Here is an 18,553-nt window from a genome sequence, read left to right on the forward strand (position 1 = left end):
GCTATGCTGCGTTTCTTTGTCTTACGTTCTAAAATAGCCCAAATGTGCGCCATGGGGCTTTGTCTAGTCGGAACTCAACTTCATCTAAATAAGAGTCGCGAAAAATGCCCGTTAACGAAGGCAGAAGTGCAATTTTTAATACATTTATGTACGTTTGACTGTCTATGCGGCCCTCGTGAAAGAACATTCCGCCAACTCCATTAGCAACCATACAGCCTGAGATCATAATGCTGCTTCCTCCATTGAAATATTTTTGAAATTTAACAAGTCGAGCCAAGAAGCACCGAGAGATTTGGTAAGTCTTAAAACACTCAGGCTAAGGAGAAAAGTGAAGGAGGAAAGGAGAGAAGTAACAAAAGGCAAAAGATAGGATAGAATAGGTAGCTAGACCTGTGAGAATTTTCCAGATTCTTTGTCTGATACTAAATCTGAAAATATCCTCCAGTTTACGAGAAGAAATATTACTCATTCTCATGACATCGGAACCCAAAACTCGCAGCTTTGCTCTAGCAAAGACAGGACACTCATAGAGAAAATGCTTAGTGCTATTCGACTCCTCTAAGCAAGACAAGCAAATCGGGTTCTCAATGATTCTAATGGATATGGCCATCATTCTGACCTCTTCCCTGAGTAAGTAATCAATTCATGAGAAGCCTCCAGCCTTGGAATCAGATTTTCTTATCAAAACCATGGCTGCAATCGGGCTCTGAACCTACTTTCAGAAGCCTTCTTCTAGTCATCTTCTAGCTGTTCGATCACTAACCGATTTTCCAATTTCTTCTGGCAGAGCAGCTGCAAGGACAGACGAGTTTTTTTCACGATCCTTGAGGGACTCGCGCATAAGTTTTAAGTCTTCTCGTTCGCTAATCAGGAATTTTTTTTCCACGTTTTGATTTTTTTTTTTTTCAATTTTGTCTCCGCAAATCACTTAATAGCACACAGCGCACAGCGAACATACCACCAAATTGGCAATCCCAAAGTGAGACCTATCTTCCTCACTTAAAACTTGGCTTCTCGCACTTTTTTCGTAACCAAATTCACTTTTTTTTAGGCATTTCGATAAAAAGAAATTCGCTCGGTCTTTTCCTAACTTGACAGAGCTGGACATGTTGCTCAATGCCATTTTGCAAAGTCGAATCAGTTTTGCGGGAATACTAAATCCAAACGTTGGGGCGTATAGGTGATCCCTTAACGGGTTATCGAAAGCAGCCTTATAATTGACAAAGAGATGATGAGTGATTTCGTTATCTTTTTTATAGGTTTTTTGCAAAATTTGGCATAGTCTGAAGATCTAGTCGATGGATGGCTTTTCAGGTCTAAAACTACATATACAGCTAAGGTCCAATCAGTGAGCTGGCCTATGGTTTTAGTTTTTCGCCGCATACGCGCGACAGAACTTTACATGACACGGCGATAGGACTGACCCCCCAGTAGTATGCGCATATAGTAGTAGTTGCCCTCTCTTCAATACAGTGCAAAGGACACTGAGATTCCCATCATTGGACATGATTTCTCCTAGCCATATTTTCCGTATAAGCCGATGCATGCACCCAATCAACTCATTGCCGCCGGTCTTGATCAGTTCTGTTAGGAGTCCATCTGCTTCAGCTGCCTAGTTGTTCTTTAGTCGTTGGATAGCGACAGAGACTTCGTCATAGATAGGTTCGGGAATATCCACCCCGTCGTCTTCAATTGGTGGTACCGGATCCATTTCTCTAGCGGCGTTATTGATAGCATCATCGTCAGCCCGTAATTTAGAGAAATGTTCCCTCCATAGTCTCAGTGTCAGCTTCGTATCTATAACCAGGTTCCCATTTTCATCTCTACAAGAAGATACCCTGTGCTTGCAACCTTCGGTCAGCCGCTTGACCTACGAATAAAATTTGTTGGCATCATTCCTGTCCCGGTACACTGCGAGTACCTCTCGTCCACGTCTTTCTGGCTTGCGTTTTTTCCGTCGTTATAAAAGGCTAAACACGTCATCGACAATTTGCAAAAGGCAGCAGCGGTCACTTTGTTAGCTACATTTGAAATTACTTGTATTTTAGTGGGGTGCCTAATACTTTCGCTCAAGGCTGTATATGGCGGCTTTACACAGTTTAATTCACTTGTTTATTTATATAGCTTTTATTACGTCGCACTCATACCTATCTACATACCTACACATATGCACTCGTATATGTTTCACAAATTTTCCCCGTTCCATATTAGGCATTAATGTTTTATTTGCCGTGTAAAAAATATTTTAAAATACTTAGTTTTTTTTCTAATTGTGAATTGTATTATTAGCATGTATAACCATTTAATGCCTTCATGTAACGGTATTTTTTGGCTGTAATATTCACAGTTAAACTAAATCTCAAATGTTTTATAAATAGTTAAATACCATTATTAAGCCCATGTGGAGTTAATTGCATCTTCAAGCGGCCACTAAAATGTTTCCTTTAATTTTACGAGCTGTTAATGGAGCTTAAGAAAAATAAAGCTATTAAATTTGTAATTAAATAAGATATAAATACCTGCTTAGGTAAGCTGAGCTTGAGGCGTAATCTAGTAAAAAAAGGTGGAAATCATGTGAAGTTACGAAAAAGTTACGATCAATAATGGCTATAGAATTCTTTAAATATTTATAGTTTGAATGATTATTTGAAAATATTAAACTAAACGGGTTCGAAATGACTTAGAACTAAAATAAAGTTATTTTCTTACTCAGCTGCACCTAAACTGCGGTATTTAAGGTATTGCCATGTGATTTCAATGCATCATAAAATTAAAGAGATGATTTGCTTAGCCACAGCTACAGACGCAACGAAGCCATGCTGCGCCACTTACTTGGCTATTGAATTGTGTCTTAATTTTTTACTTTTATTTTTTATTCTATTTTAATAACCTACAGTACAAATTATCTTGCAGACTCGAAATGCAAAGAAAAACAAGCGAAATTCGGCAACTAAAATATTAGCAATCAATATAAATTCAATACTAAGCAACTTAAGTTAATTTTTTTTTTCAAAATGAGATCCTGATAACGCGAAATCAAGCAGGCTGGAATGGGATAATGAATGCTAGTCTCGAAGCGCGTGTTACGTATAAGCCTCCGTTAATAACAGAGCTAATGTTATTAACATGGCAAATACACAATAGTGATGTTAAGCAAATGTTAAACAAAATAAACGATGTTAAATGTTAAAAAGTGAAATGTTAAGAACTGTTAATGGAAAAACAATGTTGGGGAACCTAAATTAAACAGTTCTAATAACAACAAATAAACAAATAGTAAAAAGGAATGTTGGACGGAAAAATACCATTGCAAGTGAGCTTTTAGGTGGCGTGATGCTTTTTGTTTAAATGTTCATAAAATGCAGCTGTGTTTTAGGTAATAAGCAATTTTTTTTTTTTTAATGTACGGAGGAGTCTTTAGTTGACGTTGGAGATTTAAGTCATGTTTTCTGCAAACTACTTACGGTTTCATTTTTAAATATTTAATTCGCGTGGGCCATAGGTGGAATACTCGCAAATGTAGGCTGAAAGTTTTCTCCTAAAAAAGAGGAAAAATTACGAATACTTCTTTGTGGAACATTAAAGCCTATCCGCTCAAGTAAAATTGGACAATCGTTAATGCCGTTAACAACACTAAAATCAAGTGAAGATGAAAGGACTGCAAGAATGATAGAAAGAAGATTGCGTCCATCAAGAGTGAGTGACGTCACGTTTTCCGAGTTCTGCAGTGTTGTCAACCATTTGCTCTTCACAATAAATTGAGTGCTTTTTTACACCCAAAATGCGAAAATTTTAAAGTTTCTTGTTTTTTTTTTAATTTAAAGCTACCAAAACTTTAAGTTAAAAAAAACTAAATTATTAAACAAAAAAAAGGTTAAAAAAGGTCGCTCTGAGATGATTTTAGTGCTTATGAAAATTTTTTGACTCTTATAAAATTTGATAATTTGAAATTTAATTTTTGGCTCCATTTAAGGTTATGCAAGAATATTAAATCTTCTTCTCTCAACTCTTCTTAAGATGGAAAACCTTTTTACACATTTTAAAAAGCGTTTGAACTTACTGAATGCGAATTAAAACCATAGAGGTGTAATCGTGTCTTCCGGCCATCAATCCTTTGTGGGACATAGCGCATCAAGAGGTGTATTCATTGAAAAAAATAAGCCGCAAAATACCAGAAAATACTAAGCAAACCATACTGACATTTTTACAAAAAGAGTACCTTATTTAGTTACATAACCTCAAATATTGCAAATAAGTCGTTCCCTTAACAAAAGAGTCTCGCTTAGCAAAAAAAAAAAAAACTCATAAATTAAATTGTACATAAGCATAAGACATTTATTAAAAAAAAAAAACGCACATTCTAAAGACAATTTGTCACGCATCCAAAGTTCTTTAAGTTATTCAATAAGAATTTGGTGTTTTATTTTCTTTAAATGGGCATTTTAGTGCGTTTTTATATCCAAAGCTAGGCAACACTGCAATAGCGAGAGAGAGATTTGACTGCTGAAAGCAGAAGAACACCAACAACAACTGCAATCGCGGGCAATGCTACCAGATGTTAAAAAAAGTAAAGCTAAATAAAACTGAGTGAATTATTCAACTAATTTTTAAAAGATGTATATTTTCAAAATTATAAACTTAACTTTTAATTACTGTAGAACAGGCTAGAAAAATGTCATGAAGAAAGAACTAAAATTCCGAGACTAAATAACAAAAACAAAAATGCTAGATCAAGTTATCAAAATGGTAATCTGGCCATAATGGTGCTAAAATCACGTAACTCATTGTCAAAGTAACCACGATAGGCGCCTTCTCATAATTCTTTCAATCATGAAAGTACTGCTCTTGTATTTTCTAGAGATTCTAGATGACTTAGTTTTATAGTATGGATCAGGTGCCTTAAGTTATAGGAAATGCCTGTTTAAGAAATATTTTTTTTACGCGCTCAATTCTATGTATTTATAGAAAGTTGGTCGTAAAGTCTGCAAATAATAACTGCATACTCAAAGTGAGAAAGAACAAGAGTCGTGAAGAGTAGTTTGTATAAGTAGGTGTACGAATCAGAAAATTCAGATGCATTGCGAGGAATGAATACCAGAACCGAGTACGAAGTTGAAAAAATGAAATTAATGTGACCACTGAAGCAAAATTTAATATGAAATAAAATTCCAAAATTCTTAAACTCTGTTACACTTTTTAATACATTATTGGAAATAGGATGTGTTAAAAATACGCCGACGCCTAGAAAATATTAAATGAAAACATTTTTTTAATATTCAAAGCCAGACGCGATTTCATGATTTCGTGATTTTTTAGCCACTTAAAACTTGCATTTTATTATTGTATAATAAAATATTATAGAATGGGCTAGAAAAATGTATACTAAACAAGAACGACGAGCAAAAACTCAACATTTTTGAGCATAAAATCTTATGAAAAATATTTCGTGCTGCTGCGAAAACGGCACTTGGAGAGTAGTCTTCAAAGATTGTATAACCACACGGATATTATCATTCGAAAATAAAAGTAATTAATCTACGATGAGCTGGTCACATTATAAGGGCAAATGAAGCATACCTACCGAAGAAAATCCTACTGGGTACGTGCAGAAGAAATAGAGGCCAAAGAAGACCAAAACTCCGATGTTTGGATGGCGTAGATCGAGACGCTAAACTATTTGGTATACGTTGTTGGAGAACTCAATCAAATGATAAATCAAACTGGAGACAAGCAGAAACATGCATAGCAGAGGTTTGCGACGCAGGCTTATATGCAGCAGCAGAGCTCAGCGCATTGTTCTCATTGTCAACAGGCGGACATTGAACAGAAAGAGGAGAGAGCGAAGTGCTCGCATGAATTACCAATTTACTTGTATTTGCACTGCAGAGAATATTGACTGGTTTAACAACAATGCTTTTGAGTTTTTTTACCGCAAGAGTTAGCTTAGAGAGAGTATCATCCTGGTTTCAAGAGCGTAAATAGCGAATTTATGCAATGAGATCATCTGATTTTGGTATTACTTGTTTCTTTTCCTCATGCAGAACACTTACAGCAGATCGTACGCGACCATTTTTTGTTCAAAGCGCAGCTATTTCTTTCAGAACAACGAGCAATGCAATTTGTTGTTTATTATTATGCACACTTGAATTTTCACATTCTTTATTTTTTTACTTCGGTCAGAGGAACTGAGAGAGTTTGAGATCGAATGATGATTGAGATGAGCGTCTAACGGCAGAGCCTGCCTGACAAAAGGTTTATCAGGGAAGCATTTATTGCAAGGGAAGCATGTCGGCTAATTCCTCCCAGAAGCTATCGCGAGTTTCGCCCAGGCAAACTGGGTGCTTCATATTACGGTTGGCCACTTTATATGTATTTACGTCCGACTGCTCAGTGAACGACTGGTGCGCTTTGTTAAACTCGGCCAAAATCGCGTAAATCGAAGAATAAGAAGAACAGTAGTGATCAGAAAAATTTATTTTTAATAACTTCTCTTGGAAATGAACAGTCATAAGGGTGTCACAAACTTACATACATACATTTTCAATGCTAAGTGTACGAGTCCGCTGCTCAAAATAAGGTCTGTTCGTGTAAAAATTAGCCAGTGACTCGTCAGTAACTTAAATTCCGTGAATTCGCTCTCAAAGAGAAAAATATAAAAAAAAGTACTTGAACGCAAAATCAGTAAAAATAAGTAAGTTTTACGAACAGCTAATTAAATTCTTGGCGGGAAAAATTGCATAATTGTTTTTTTCAGTTGAGCTGTCTCGTATTAAGCTCCAACAAGAAAAATAAAGCAAATCAAATACAAAATAACGAGCTTAGCACAATAATTTGTTGCACTTCATGATCGCTGTCAGATGAAGAAAATTTAATTAGCAATTTTATTGTTGTGTCAATCACAGTTTTCTTCATATTTTCCTTGATTCCTTGATACCTTCAATGCATTCGATTAGTATGATATTTCGGAAACTTCATCAACTGTGACTAAAGGCTGTGGTTCAGAACTACATAACTTCTGCTCAAATATGAACGAGACGTTATCAATAAAACGGTCCGCGGATGACATATGGCAAAAATAAATTTTTTGTTTTTTGCTAGGACTGTTATAAGCTTACATGGCAAATTTCAGCGTGATATGTCACCTAGTTTGTTTTCTGTGCTACTGTAAACAAGTCAAGCTCGAGTGTGTTCTTCGAATTTAGCGATGGAAATTCAAGTTGAACAAAGAATTTGTTATTCCAACAAAATTTCGGCTTCAGATGCCTTAAAAATGTTGCAGACAACCTATGGGGACTCTGCTCTATCACGTGCACGTGTTTTCCAGTGGTACAAATCGTTCAAAGAGGGCCGTACATGGGTTGAATACTTGCCTCATGAACGTCGTCCAGCAACATCAGTAAACGACGAAAACATCGGAAAAGTAAAGAAAATTGTGCTTGAAAATCGCACAAATCGCAAAATCGGTTAACGCCGAATATTATTTAGACGTTTTAAAGCGTTTGCGCGAGAACATTCGTCTTAAAAGGAAGGAATTGTGGGACAACAAGTCATGGTTCTTGCATCACGATAATGCACCAGCATCACGTCTTGTTCGCGATTATTTGAACAAAAATAATGTTAATATCGTTCCGCAAGCACCGTATTCGCCTGATATAGCTCCATGTGACTTTTTCCTGTTTCCCAAGCTCAAGTTGCCGCTCCGTGGAAAACATTTTGAGACAATCGAAGTCATAAAAGAGAATTCGAAGAATACACTCGAGCTTGACTTGTTTACAATAGCACAGAAAACAAACTATGTGACATATCACGCTGAAATTTGCCATGTAAGCTTATAACAGTCCTACCAAAAAAGAAAAAATTTATTTTTGCCATATGTCATCCGCGGACCGTTTTATTGATAACATCTCGTTCATATTTGAGCAGAAGGTACATATGTACATACATACCTCTGCATCAATGGCCGATTCCTATTTAACATATGACTTCATCTAAAAATATTTATTAACATTTTTCATTTTAATCACCATTTTTATTTTAAATTCGAATTTTTATTTTTACTTTGCGATCAGCTGTTTTTCTCATTTGAAAATTCTTACAAGTAAAAATTTTTCCAGTAAAAACTTGGAACTTACCCTCAAAATGAGATATCATTTTTATCCATGGTGAAAAGTTGTTAGAGGTGTACCACCTAGCAGATCGTTATTCGGCTATGAGCGAATTTTACAGATATGCCGCCGCCATTAGCTTTGTGTTTCACAAAATTTAGTTTTAGCTTAGTGAAACGAATGACTTAGAATCCAAAGTTCCCCACAAAGTTTTTTCCCATCATAATATACCTAACGAGCAAACCTGGTATCTATCATCCTTGATTTGATATCTTTCTTTTGATATCTCTCACTTTCCCCTACTTTGCAAGTTTCTTGAATACTTCAACACCAAAACTTGATCATTTGTACAATAACAATTGTTAATTAGTTGCTTCATGAACAATTCTGACAAATCTGACATTATTTGTTTCACTCTTGCATATATGTATATAATTCTTTTGAATTTACCGTACAGCCGCTCTTGCACTAGTTTATATCAGAAAGCAACATATACGGAACATATAATATTTGCATATGTGTTTGTAAGAAATTTTTTGGATTAAATTCCACCACCCAATTCTTGTGTCTGGGGAATATCTGAGGTTGAATTTTTCTCAAACATTTTTTTTTAACTTACAGTTATAATCTCTCAAAAATGCTACACGCATATTTTCTCACAATTCTATAGCACAAACCCCTTTGGATTAGTATTTGTCTTATTTTGCTTTCTAATTTTTTATTTTTTTCTAAAGCGTTTCAGCAACATCCGGCAGCTAATATTAAAACAACTGGTGACTCAGTTCATTACATTTATAGTCGGTTTGAAACATCAATCAATTTAATGGATATTAATAGAAACAACTATACATACAAACATACAACTACACATATGGGCTCATGCTGAGCTTAAAAGAACAAAGGGAGTTAGGTTCTTATTTTATCGAAATTTCCATATAAGTAGAGTGAAGGGCAGCCCAAGTGAAAATGTTTTTTTTGTTTTTTTAATTAATATTTCAAAAAATTGCCTGCTGGTAGCAGTGACTTGTTGCTTCCCTATAATCTTTTGTATGCTTTTCAACAATATTTTGGATAACACCGATTAATAAGCCGTTCGTAAGCTATGCGCTGTGAAGTGAGTCCCAGCAAATGGATTTTAATAAATCGCGCTACAACAAAAAATCATACAGAGCCATACAGGGCAATTAAGGGCCGTTAATCTATCGAACGAATGGGCGAGCGAGCGGCTGAAATGAAACAAAGCGAGGGATTTGAGCTTTCTCAGACTGTCAGGCTAGCGAGTTGGTTGATAGACGTCGAGGCTAGAGTGGCTAGGCTACAAGGCATAGCTTCTAGCCGAATGCCGCTGAGCGCGTTCGTTGCTTAGGTCTTAAGAATTTCTGATTTTTATAACATTTTTTGGCAGATAAACTCACACTTGTAGGCTGCAGTCATATGGGGGCCCACATGCAACCATAAGTGTGTATATGTGTGTGTGTGTTAGCTATTGTTTAGTTTGCTCGTAGTTGTTTTTTTAAATTACATAGTTTTTTTGTTTTTCGTGTGTGAGTATATGGCATTGCACTGACCAATAAGTCAAGTAGACAACCCGGCAGTCAGCCGGTCAGTCCCTATAACCAGTTAGGCGTTCGCTTGCCCGGCAGAACGGTGGCTCGGTGGCTCATAGCGGTCGGTTGCCTGCTTGGTGGGTTTGTTGGTTGGCTGCCAAGTTGCTGTTTGGCCGTTTGGCCCCGCTAACGCCCTCGGTTGGCCAGCCAACAATGGCCATTGACCGAAACAAATCATCTGCAAACAAGTTCAAACGAAAACTACACCAAAACAGATAACAATAACTACATACATACAAACAAAGCAACAACATTAGCAATAATAAAAAACACAAAAAAACAAAAAAATAATATATTTGTGTGCCTGTTAGCTGCTGTTTTTTGGCATCGCATGGCGCGGTGGTCGTCGATTGCGCCAGCAGCTTAGAATATCATCGAAAGCTGCTATTCCCCGGTTGAGGTTGGCTCGCTGCTATTCATGCTTTCCACTTTCTTGGCAGCGCATATGTGCGCTCATATGTATGTATGCGTGTGCCTGTGTGTTTTTGAATTCATTAACGTGTTTTAAATAACAAAAGCTTTTTACGAGATTTCATAATTTTTCACAACCGCTATGAAATGCCTGCTGCGTCCATGTCTGCTCGACCTAAGTTCGTTTAAATTAATATCTTGGCTAGCGCTTACAAATACGTTCATCTAATGTTCTTGCTGTTCTTTCTTTTTTTTAATTTTAGTACTTCTGCGTTTGCGGTTTTTTCTTTCACAAATCTAACTGACTTTTAGATTAATTTTGCTGTTGAGCGTCGCTGTTATCGAGCTGTAAGCGCGTTGAGTTGGCTGACAGCTGCGTCTGCGCCTGTGGGCAGCATTCACTAGAATGTCACCTTTGCTAGCGCCTGCAAGCAAAAAGTAGACAGAATACACGCATTTTATTGTTTAGAATTTTTATTGCGACGCTGCATTGTTGTTGGTGTTGCTTAATTTATGGCTTAAGATGTTCGCTTTTGAAGCGCATTTGCTGGAGAACAAAACATATGCAAATTGTCTGGCGCGCTTTATACCCACACACACACACATTTAAGCAGTGCAGACGCGCATTGGGACGCACACACGCGCCTATGCGTAGTATGATTTTCTTGCAGTGTGCAAAGAAAACTAGAAAAGTTTGTTGTCTTTATTGCGAACAGTTTTGGCATATGAATCACTTTATTGTCGCATTGACTTGGTCTTTTCATCTCGCCACCGACGCTTTTCGCTTTACGCCTTTGCCAATGTGATTTAAATGGTGCTAGCATCACCCAAAAGTCTGTGTCATGTTATGTGCATATGTATTGTTATGCTTTGTTCTGTTTGCTATGTTCGTTTTTTACGTACATTTGAACAGACTGTATTCAATATCATTATTTTACTCGATTTGCATGCATAACTAAGCAGCCTACGAAATCCAGATTTTAGGCTCTATATTGAGTGCCACATACCACATCATGCGCACATAGTAAAGCGAGGGTTAAGCATAAGACGTAAACGATTTATGTGTACGCGCCTTAAATAAATTAAAAAAAATCACTCAACCAACGAAGTGTTTAACTTTATTTTGTTGGTCGTTTTAATTTCATTCATTCAAGCAGTCTTCGTATTTTTTATTATTCTGAATTGTTGTTGGGATTGTAAAATATTCATTTACTAGTATTGTCCATGGTGATCGCATGCTTCCCCGCTGCTGTCAGTGTTCATACCTGAAGAGAGAGTGAGAGAAAGAGAGAGAGAGAGCTTAAAGGTGCGCTTATGGGTTGTTATATATGGAAATTTCCCCTACAAAATGATAGGCTCAACAACAGTTTGACCATTGCAGTTTTCTAGCTTATTAATTTCTAGTGCAAATTTCAAGTTGCAGAAAAATCTCGTTAATTTGTTATAATTTTTCCTAGTAATTTTCACCATATAACAAATGCAGGACATTCTTTTTTAATTGGAGAAAATTGGCAACACCAACAGAGAATTTCTTTTTGAGTAAATTTCTTTTAAAGGGGATTTTTTAGTCCCTTGAAACTTTCATTTTGTATAAACTGCATAGCAAAAATTATTCTAGAAATTCTTCTAATAAAACCATGAATTGTGGTGAAAAGTTTGTTGAATTTTTCTAATTTCTGTAAAAAGTTTGATAGAGCCAAAAATTGGAGCTGCTACATAGCGTTCACAGTGCACCAGTGGAAAAAATAAGCAAAGGAAAATCGCAGAAAAGGTGGCTGGATTCTGTCGTAAATGATCTAAGGACAATGAGCGTTGTCAACTGGAAGCAGCTGATTGGTCGAGTTAAATGGGAGATTGTAGCTGCCAAATACTGTGAAGTTAATGATGCCATCTAAACGTACAGCGATCATAAGGCAATAACCATCGATATACCAATAGGCGTAGAAAAGAATATTTTCGCTTACAAAGATCACAGTAAAAAGGGTGAAAGAGACAATTTTTTGATCCCGAAGTTTTTAACCTGAACTGGAACGCTTGCCTAGCTCTAGGTAGCGTTAAGGAAATGAAAGCAGAAGGCATGACGGTTGTCGTAAGCAACTGTCTCAGCACGTCCTGCGACGCGACCATCTCTCGTCGGGAAGGTCACACAGAAAAGCAGAATATTGGTGGAATAGTCACATCGTAAAAACAGAGGAGACAGCAATCGGGTGCGCAGAAAACTGAATCGAGCACGCGGTATACTAGCCGTCGCCACATTATTATCGCAACACAAAACCTGTAAAGCTGCACTTTAAAACGCTATACAGGCTAGCAAAAACCGCTGTTTTAATGAGCTTTGCGACGTGAATTTAGACGGATATAAGGTTGTTATGAGGACCCTTAAGGACCATAGCTAACGTGACCAGCCCTATTGCGAGTAGTGGTTTCCACATATTTCCCATATCAAGCAGAGTCAAATCCACGGCAGACAGAACGGGTGATGGCGGTTGACAATAACAAAGCTCCGTGCTTAGACGGTTTCCCAAATATAACTGTGAAAGCAACTTATTTCAATGCCCGCGGTTCATGAATGAGCGAAATATGTTCGTTTGGTGAAAACATACATAAGTGAGACAAATCTTAACCCATATTTGTGCGAAAACGAAGAAAACTGGAAAATTACATATGTAGTGGCCGCAGATATCATGAAGAACTGTCAATACGCGGAATATGCACTTACTATAGGTCCCTAGAAAGATCTCCTTAACACAATTTACAGAACAGAATGACAATAACAGACAATTGAGTAGTAATATACTCACAACAACCTCCAGACCTACTACTTAACGGTGAAGTTCCAGGAGGACATACCGTAGGACATGAGGGGAGGCTTAGTTGGGTTAAAGTCCGAGCTTTTGATGCTTACCCTTCTCCTCAAAAAAAAATTATAATGATGATGTATCAAGTTTGAAGTTATTTTTGTTGGGAAATAAAAAATAAAAAATAGAAATAAATTAATGAACATACCAAAAAAAAGCAAAAAACTAAAAAAAAATAATTCTAATTAGTAAAAAATGCTCTCATTTTTTCGCGTGGCGGGTGTATGTCCATTAAATAACCAAACTACTAATTTTTTGTTTTGTTTTTATTAAACATTCTTGTAGTGCTGATATAAGCAATTTGGTTCAATTTCATTCTGATTCCATACAAATTTACTTTCTATCACCTTCAATATACACCCCTCCTCTACAGCACTCCCTGCGAATTCTAACTTCAGCAATCGCTCTCGGTAGCGATCCCACATGGGTCGCGTTGCGCCCAAACGCAGTGTGGCTCTATAGGCAGTAACTTTTCTTTCCTAGTCGTACCAACTGTGTTTTCGAGCTTTCCGGCATGCGATTTCTTCTTTGGCGGCGGTACGTAGAGAACGGGAAATGTTGCTCCATTGCTCGTGCATGCCGGTTTGTTGGGCAGTACTCTCTGAGGGCAGGAGTGAGAGTCGAGTTTCGAATCTTCTGGCTGCCTGTTGTGATTGCAGCTTTTCGATGTCGAACAGTCTTTGCGTAGTTAGATGTACGTTTTTTACTGCACAGAGGCGTGTGCGCAGTTTGGCTGCAACAAGGTAATGATCCGAGTCGATGTTGGGTCCTCGGATCGTACGTACATCTAAAACACCAGAAGCGTGCCTTCTATCTATCACAACATGATCGATCTGGTTACGCGTTTTCCATCTGAAGACAGTCACGTTGCTTGGTGTATTTTCTTATGCTGGAATCTGGTGCTGCAGACTATCATGTTCCGAACCCCGGCAAAGGCGATCAGCCTCTGTGCGACTGTGGGACCAAAAATTCCCTCCTTGCCCATCCTGACGTTGAAGTCACCAACGGCACGATTTTTATGTCGTGGCGGGGGCAGCGCTCTTAGGAACGCTGCATTCGGTCATAGAAGGAATCTTTGTTCGCAACGTCCTTCTCTTCCGTCGGGGCGAGGGCGCAAATGAACGAGTAGTAGAATTTTTTCGGATTAATGCAGATTATTGCGAGACGCTCGTCCACCGGAGTGAACGACAATATTTGGCGACGAAGTTTCTCTTTCACAACAAATTCGACACCGAATTTACGCTCCTTTACATGGCAGCTGTAATAGACGTCGCAAAGTCCTATAGTTTTCTTGCCTTGCCCCGTCCATCGCATCTCTTGAATGCCAGTGATGTCAGCCTTTACTCTCACGAGGACATCAACCAGCCGCGCAGAGACACCTTCCCCATTAACTGCCGGGGCATGCCAGGTGCATGCTCCAAAATCGTAGCCCTTAGTTCGTCCCGAACGGGTGTTCCAAAGCTACCCAGAGGATACTTGGACTAGTCCCGAAAGTTGTGAGCTGCTTGGATCGTATGCAGAAGTATCGTCCTGGCCTCTCCCAAGTGAATGGCTATCAGTAACGTATGTATGCCATTTCCTGACTAACTGGCCGCAGTTTGGCTATTGGCATAAATCACATGCGAATTTCTCACCAGGTTATATAATTATTTAAAACTACTAAGTGAAAAACAAAACTGTTGGCACGCGCCACTTGGCACAGTAATTCACAGATTAGCAAGTTAAAGTAGTCATGTCAGTGGAAAATTACAGTCTGAAACGAAACGGTGGCTTATGGGGAACAAGCACTGGAAAGCGTTTTCATAGTCAACCAAGCATGTTGGACCGACACGCAGTGCGCATTGAAGTGTGAAGAATGTGCGGGAAATGTGTGTAAAATACGAGTTTGTAGTAATTTAATTTTCATTTAATTAAATTAGCAGGGTAGCCAATAGCCAAAACAGCTAAATGGCCCTCTATTATAATTTGCTTTGGAATAAATGACAAAGCATAATAATAAAAAAGGTTATAATAAAGATGTTATAAAAAAAAAATAAAAATAAAAAAATTAATTAAAAAAATTAATAAAAATAAACAAATAAATAAATGTAATAATAATAAAAAAGATAGAATAAATTAATATAAATATAAAACATAATAAAAAAATGTAATAATAATAAAAATGAAAAATAAAAATAAGTTAATGTAAAAAACAAAAACAAAATATTTTTTCATTTATTCGGTACAATATTTTTTTAATTACCTGCTTCTTATACGACTTTTCTAATATGTAGCGCATTAAAAGAGAGACAGTTGCAAATGAGGAGGATGTTTTTAGTCTCTGGTCTAATGCTACGACGGCAGCTTTTGATGACGCATTAGGCCTTTTAAACCACCTCATCCGCAAAAAATAAAAACAAAATATGTAGCTTATTTCCACCGAGCTTTTCTTGTTGTTAAACGCATTAACTCTCTTTCACTAGTGCACTTACAAATCATAAATGCCCCATTCTCCATGCAATTTTTGTTTTATCAAAGCACGTTGACTCTCTTTCAGAGTTGAGTTCACTGAAGTTCAGTGGCCTAACAGAAAATGTTACCCTAACAGCAAAAGTCTTATTGCAAATGTCAAGAAAATTGTCAGAAAATCGACTTTTTTATTGCATAAATTGTTAGTATGATTACTCAAGAATATGTGGTAAAAATTTTAAAGCGAAATTCGCATTATTACCGATACTATGAGCACTTAAGTGACTGCCCGTCACTTGCGCACCGTAGCGCGCGTTAGTTAGAACGAAACTACTTTTTTTCAACTGGCGGGTACTCTAGCTCAAAAAGTTATCGACCAATCGTTATAAATTTTTTGCGGAGTATTCCATATTTAATCTTAATTCATATGAACCTAATTTAGGGATTATATTATCATTAAAAATATTTTTTTAAGCAAAATAGATGAAAAAATATGGTATAAAAAAACTACTTTGTGTTCAAGCCCCTCAAAGATATGCAATTTTCAATACTATTTTATCACAATTAGGTTCATATTCTTAGGAAAAATATTGTGAATGAAAAAAAAAATTGTTGTTGATTACAGAGAAAAATTACAACTTCAGGAATGCCCACCAGCCAGTTACTCGGATGGCGACCACCCATGAACAGCATGCTCTAAAGCCACTACTTCCAGCGGAAATGGCTTGAAAGAATTTTAAAGTATACTCAAAAATATGAGTAAAATACCCTCCAAGTTTAAAAAATTTCTGATTATTCCTTCCCTGTTCAAAAAATTCTCGAAAAACACTAAAATTTCGGCCTCCTAAACCGGCCTCATATTTTAAAAAATTTTTTAATAAAATTTTATATTCCGTTTTTTTTTTAGTTTGCTTAATTATTTTGCGCACTGTATGTACTTTTTACATATTTCCAAGCTATTGAAAACTTTTTAATTAAACACAATTTCAAAATTAAAAAAAAAAAATTCTTAAACTAAATAAAAAAATTTATATTTTTTAAATTAAAATTTTGTATTTTTTTTCTATCCAATAACAGCATCCATCTTTTAACTTTTAATTTGCTTTCATATTAAATCACTAACTTTCTGTCTAAATCCCTTTAAAAGAAAATTTTATTAAAATTAAAAATTTGTTAAAATTTTAAGTTTTTAAATTAAAAGTAAAATTTTTAATTTTTTAAATTAAAATACAATTTTTTAATTTTTAATTTTTTAAATTAAAATTAAAATTTTGGTAAATTTTGTTTTTTATTTTTTACTTTAAGTTCACTTAATTATTTTATCCACTGTATGTTACTGCTAACATATTTCCATGCTACGTAGCTGAAACTTTTTTAAATAAAAAAAAAATTTTCTTAAATTAAATTAAATTTTTTTTATTTATTTTAATTTTACTTTTCTTCAATTTGTTATTATCCTGTAGATCCATCTTTCAACTTTTAATATGCCACTTTCTTTTTAAATCAGTTTTTAAAAAAATTTTATTAAACATTTTTTTTTTATTTTTATTTTAAGTTCACTTAATTTTTTTATCCACTGTATGTTACTGTTTACATATTTCCATGCTGAATTTTTTTTTTAAACTAGAGCAAATTTAAAAAATTGAGAAACATTTTTTAAATTTCAATTCGATTTTTTTATATCTTTTATTTGCTATTACAGGATCTAGTTTGAAATTTTTAATTTGACACTTAAAAAAATTTTTTTTTTACTAAAATTTATATATGGTACCTTTTTATTTTAGATTAGAATAAAATAATGGACTTTTTTGCAGTTAAAATTTTCTCAAATTAAGAAAAAAAAATCTCTGAAATTAATTGAAAAAATGTTTGCTATTACAGGTTCCAGTAGGATTTTTAATTTGACACTTTCTTTTTTAAATTCCAAAGATTGATCCTGTAATAGCAAATAAAAAATTAAAAAATGTTTTTTTTCAAATTGTAATAGCAAATTAAGAAAAAAATTGTTCATCTAAAATTTTGTTTTTAATTATTGTAATTTAAGAAATTTGTTTATCTTTTATTTTATTTTTTATTTGAGAAACTTTTAGCTGCAGCTAATGTGCATTATTTTATTCTAATCTAAAATATAAAAAAAAAATTTAAATTAAAATTTTCTTTAAAACAAATTTTTAAAAATTAAAAAAAACTTTTCGTGAGTTAAATCCATTTTTTTAAACCTGTAAAAAATTTTTCTTAAATTATATGAATTTTTTTTTATTTTTATTTGACATTACAGGATCCAAATTAGAATTTTTTGAAATTTTCTCCACTTGAATACTTAATTTTCCCATTCCGCAGCCCGGTTTGCCTGTGGTTTCTTGTCTACCCACGCGCAATTTTCTTAATTCAGCTCCTAAAATTGCGCAGATATAATTAAAAATTTGCACAAAAAGCTTGCATCCATAATTAAGTGCAAAACCTGCAAAGCAAAGTGAAGCAAAGTAAAGCAACAACATTGAAATGCTGAAACACCGTTTGGCCATCGCCGCTCAGTTTCCACAAACACTCATAATTTATGCGGATGCCTCAAACAGCTTTGCGGGCAGTTACTGGTAGCGTAGCGTTCTTGTTGTTATTGTTTTAGTGCCTTTTCGGTAAACGTACATATGTTGTTGTACAAGTTTGTGACTTAAATGTGAATTTGTTGTACGAATTTTTTGCTAGTTGTTCTTATTGTTATTGCCGGCCAACCCTGCCACTTCTTAATTACCAACTTCAATTCAATTTTAAAACCATTTTCGAGACGCTTAAAATTTTCACTTTAGCATAAACAGTTTGCGGCTGGGCGCACACACAAAGCAAAGAAAGAAAGCGAAACACGAACAATAACAAGAATCATTGCCACAGTCAGCTGCAACAACTTTAATAACAGAAAAAAGTAAAAATTCCGCTACGAAAATAAATGCAACTCCTTTGGGGCGTACTTTGTTTTTTTTTCCTCTATTTTTCCGTTTTTTATTTACCATATTTATTTTTTCTTGGCGATTTTGTTCCATTTTGCGCACAACTCAACTAACAACGACACCAACAACAACAACAAATCTACCACGAAATATGATGAATTTGTTCTTAGCATGCACAA

General features: G+C 35.5%; 1 protein-coding gene across 1 annotated transcript in view; it reads left to right on the forward strand.

The window, feature by feature from the left end:
• The first annotated feature begins 6,614 nt into the window (after positions 1-6,614).
• The window catches only part of LOC129248858 (cadherin-related tumor suppressor-like), a 38,984-nt gene continuing 27,045 nt past the window's right edge, over positions 6,615-18,553 (forward strand). Inside the window, exon 1 of the mRNA XM_054888470.1 lies at positions 6,615-6,691. The gene's annotated coding sequence lies outside the window, so the exon portion shown is untranslated. The remainder of the gene's footprint in view (positions 6,692-18,553) is intronic.

Source organism: Anastrepha obliqua, chromosome 5, assembly GCF_027943255.1.
Source record: "Anastrepha obliqua isolate idAnaObli1 chromosome 5, idAnaObli1_1.0, whole genome shotgun sequence".
NCBI lineage: Eukaryota > Metazoa > Arthropoda > Insecta > Diptera > Tephritidae > Anastrepha > Anastrepha obliqua.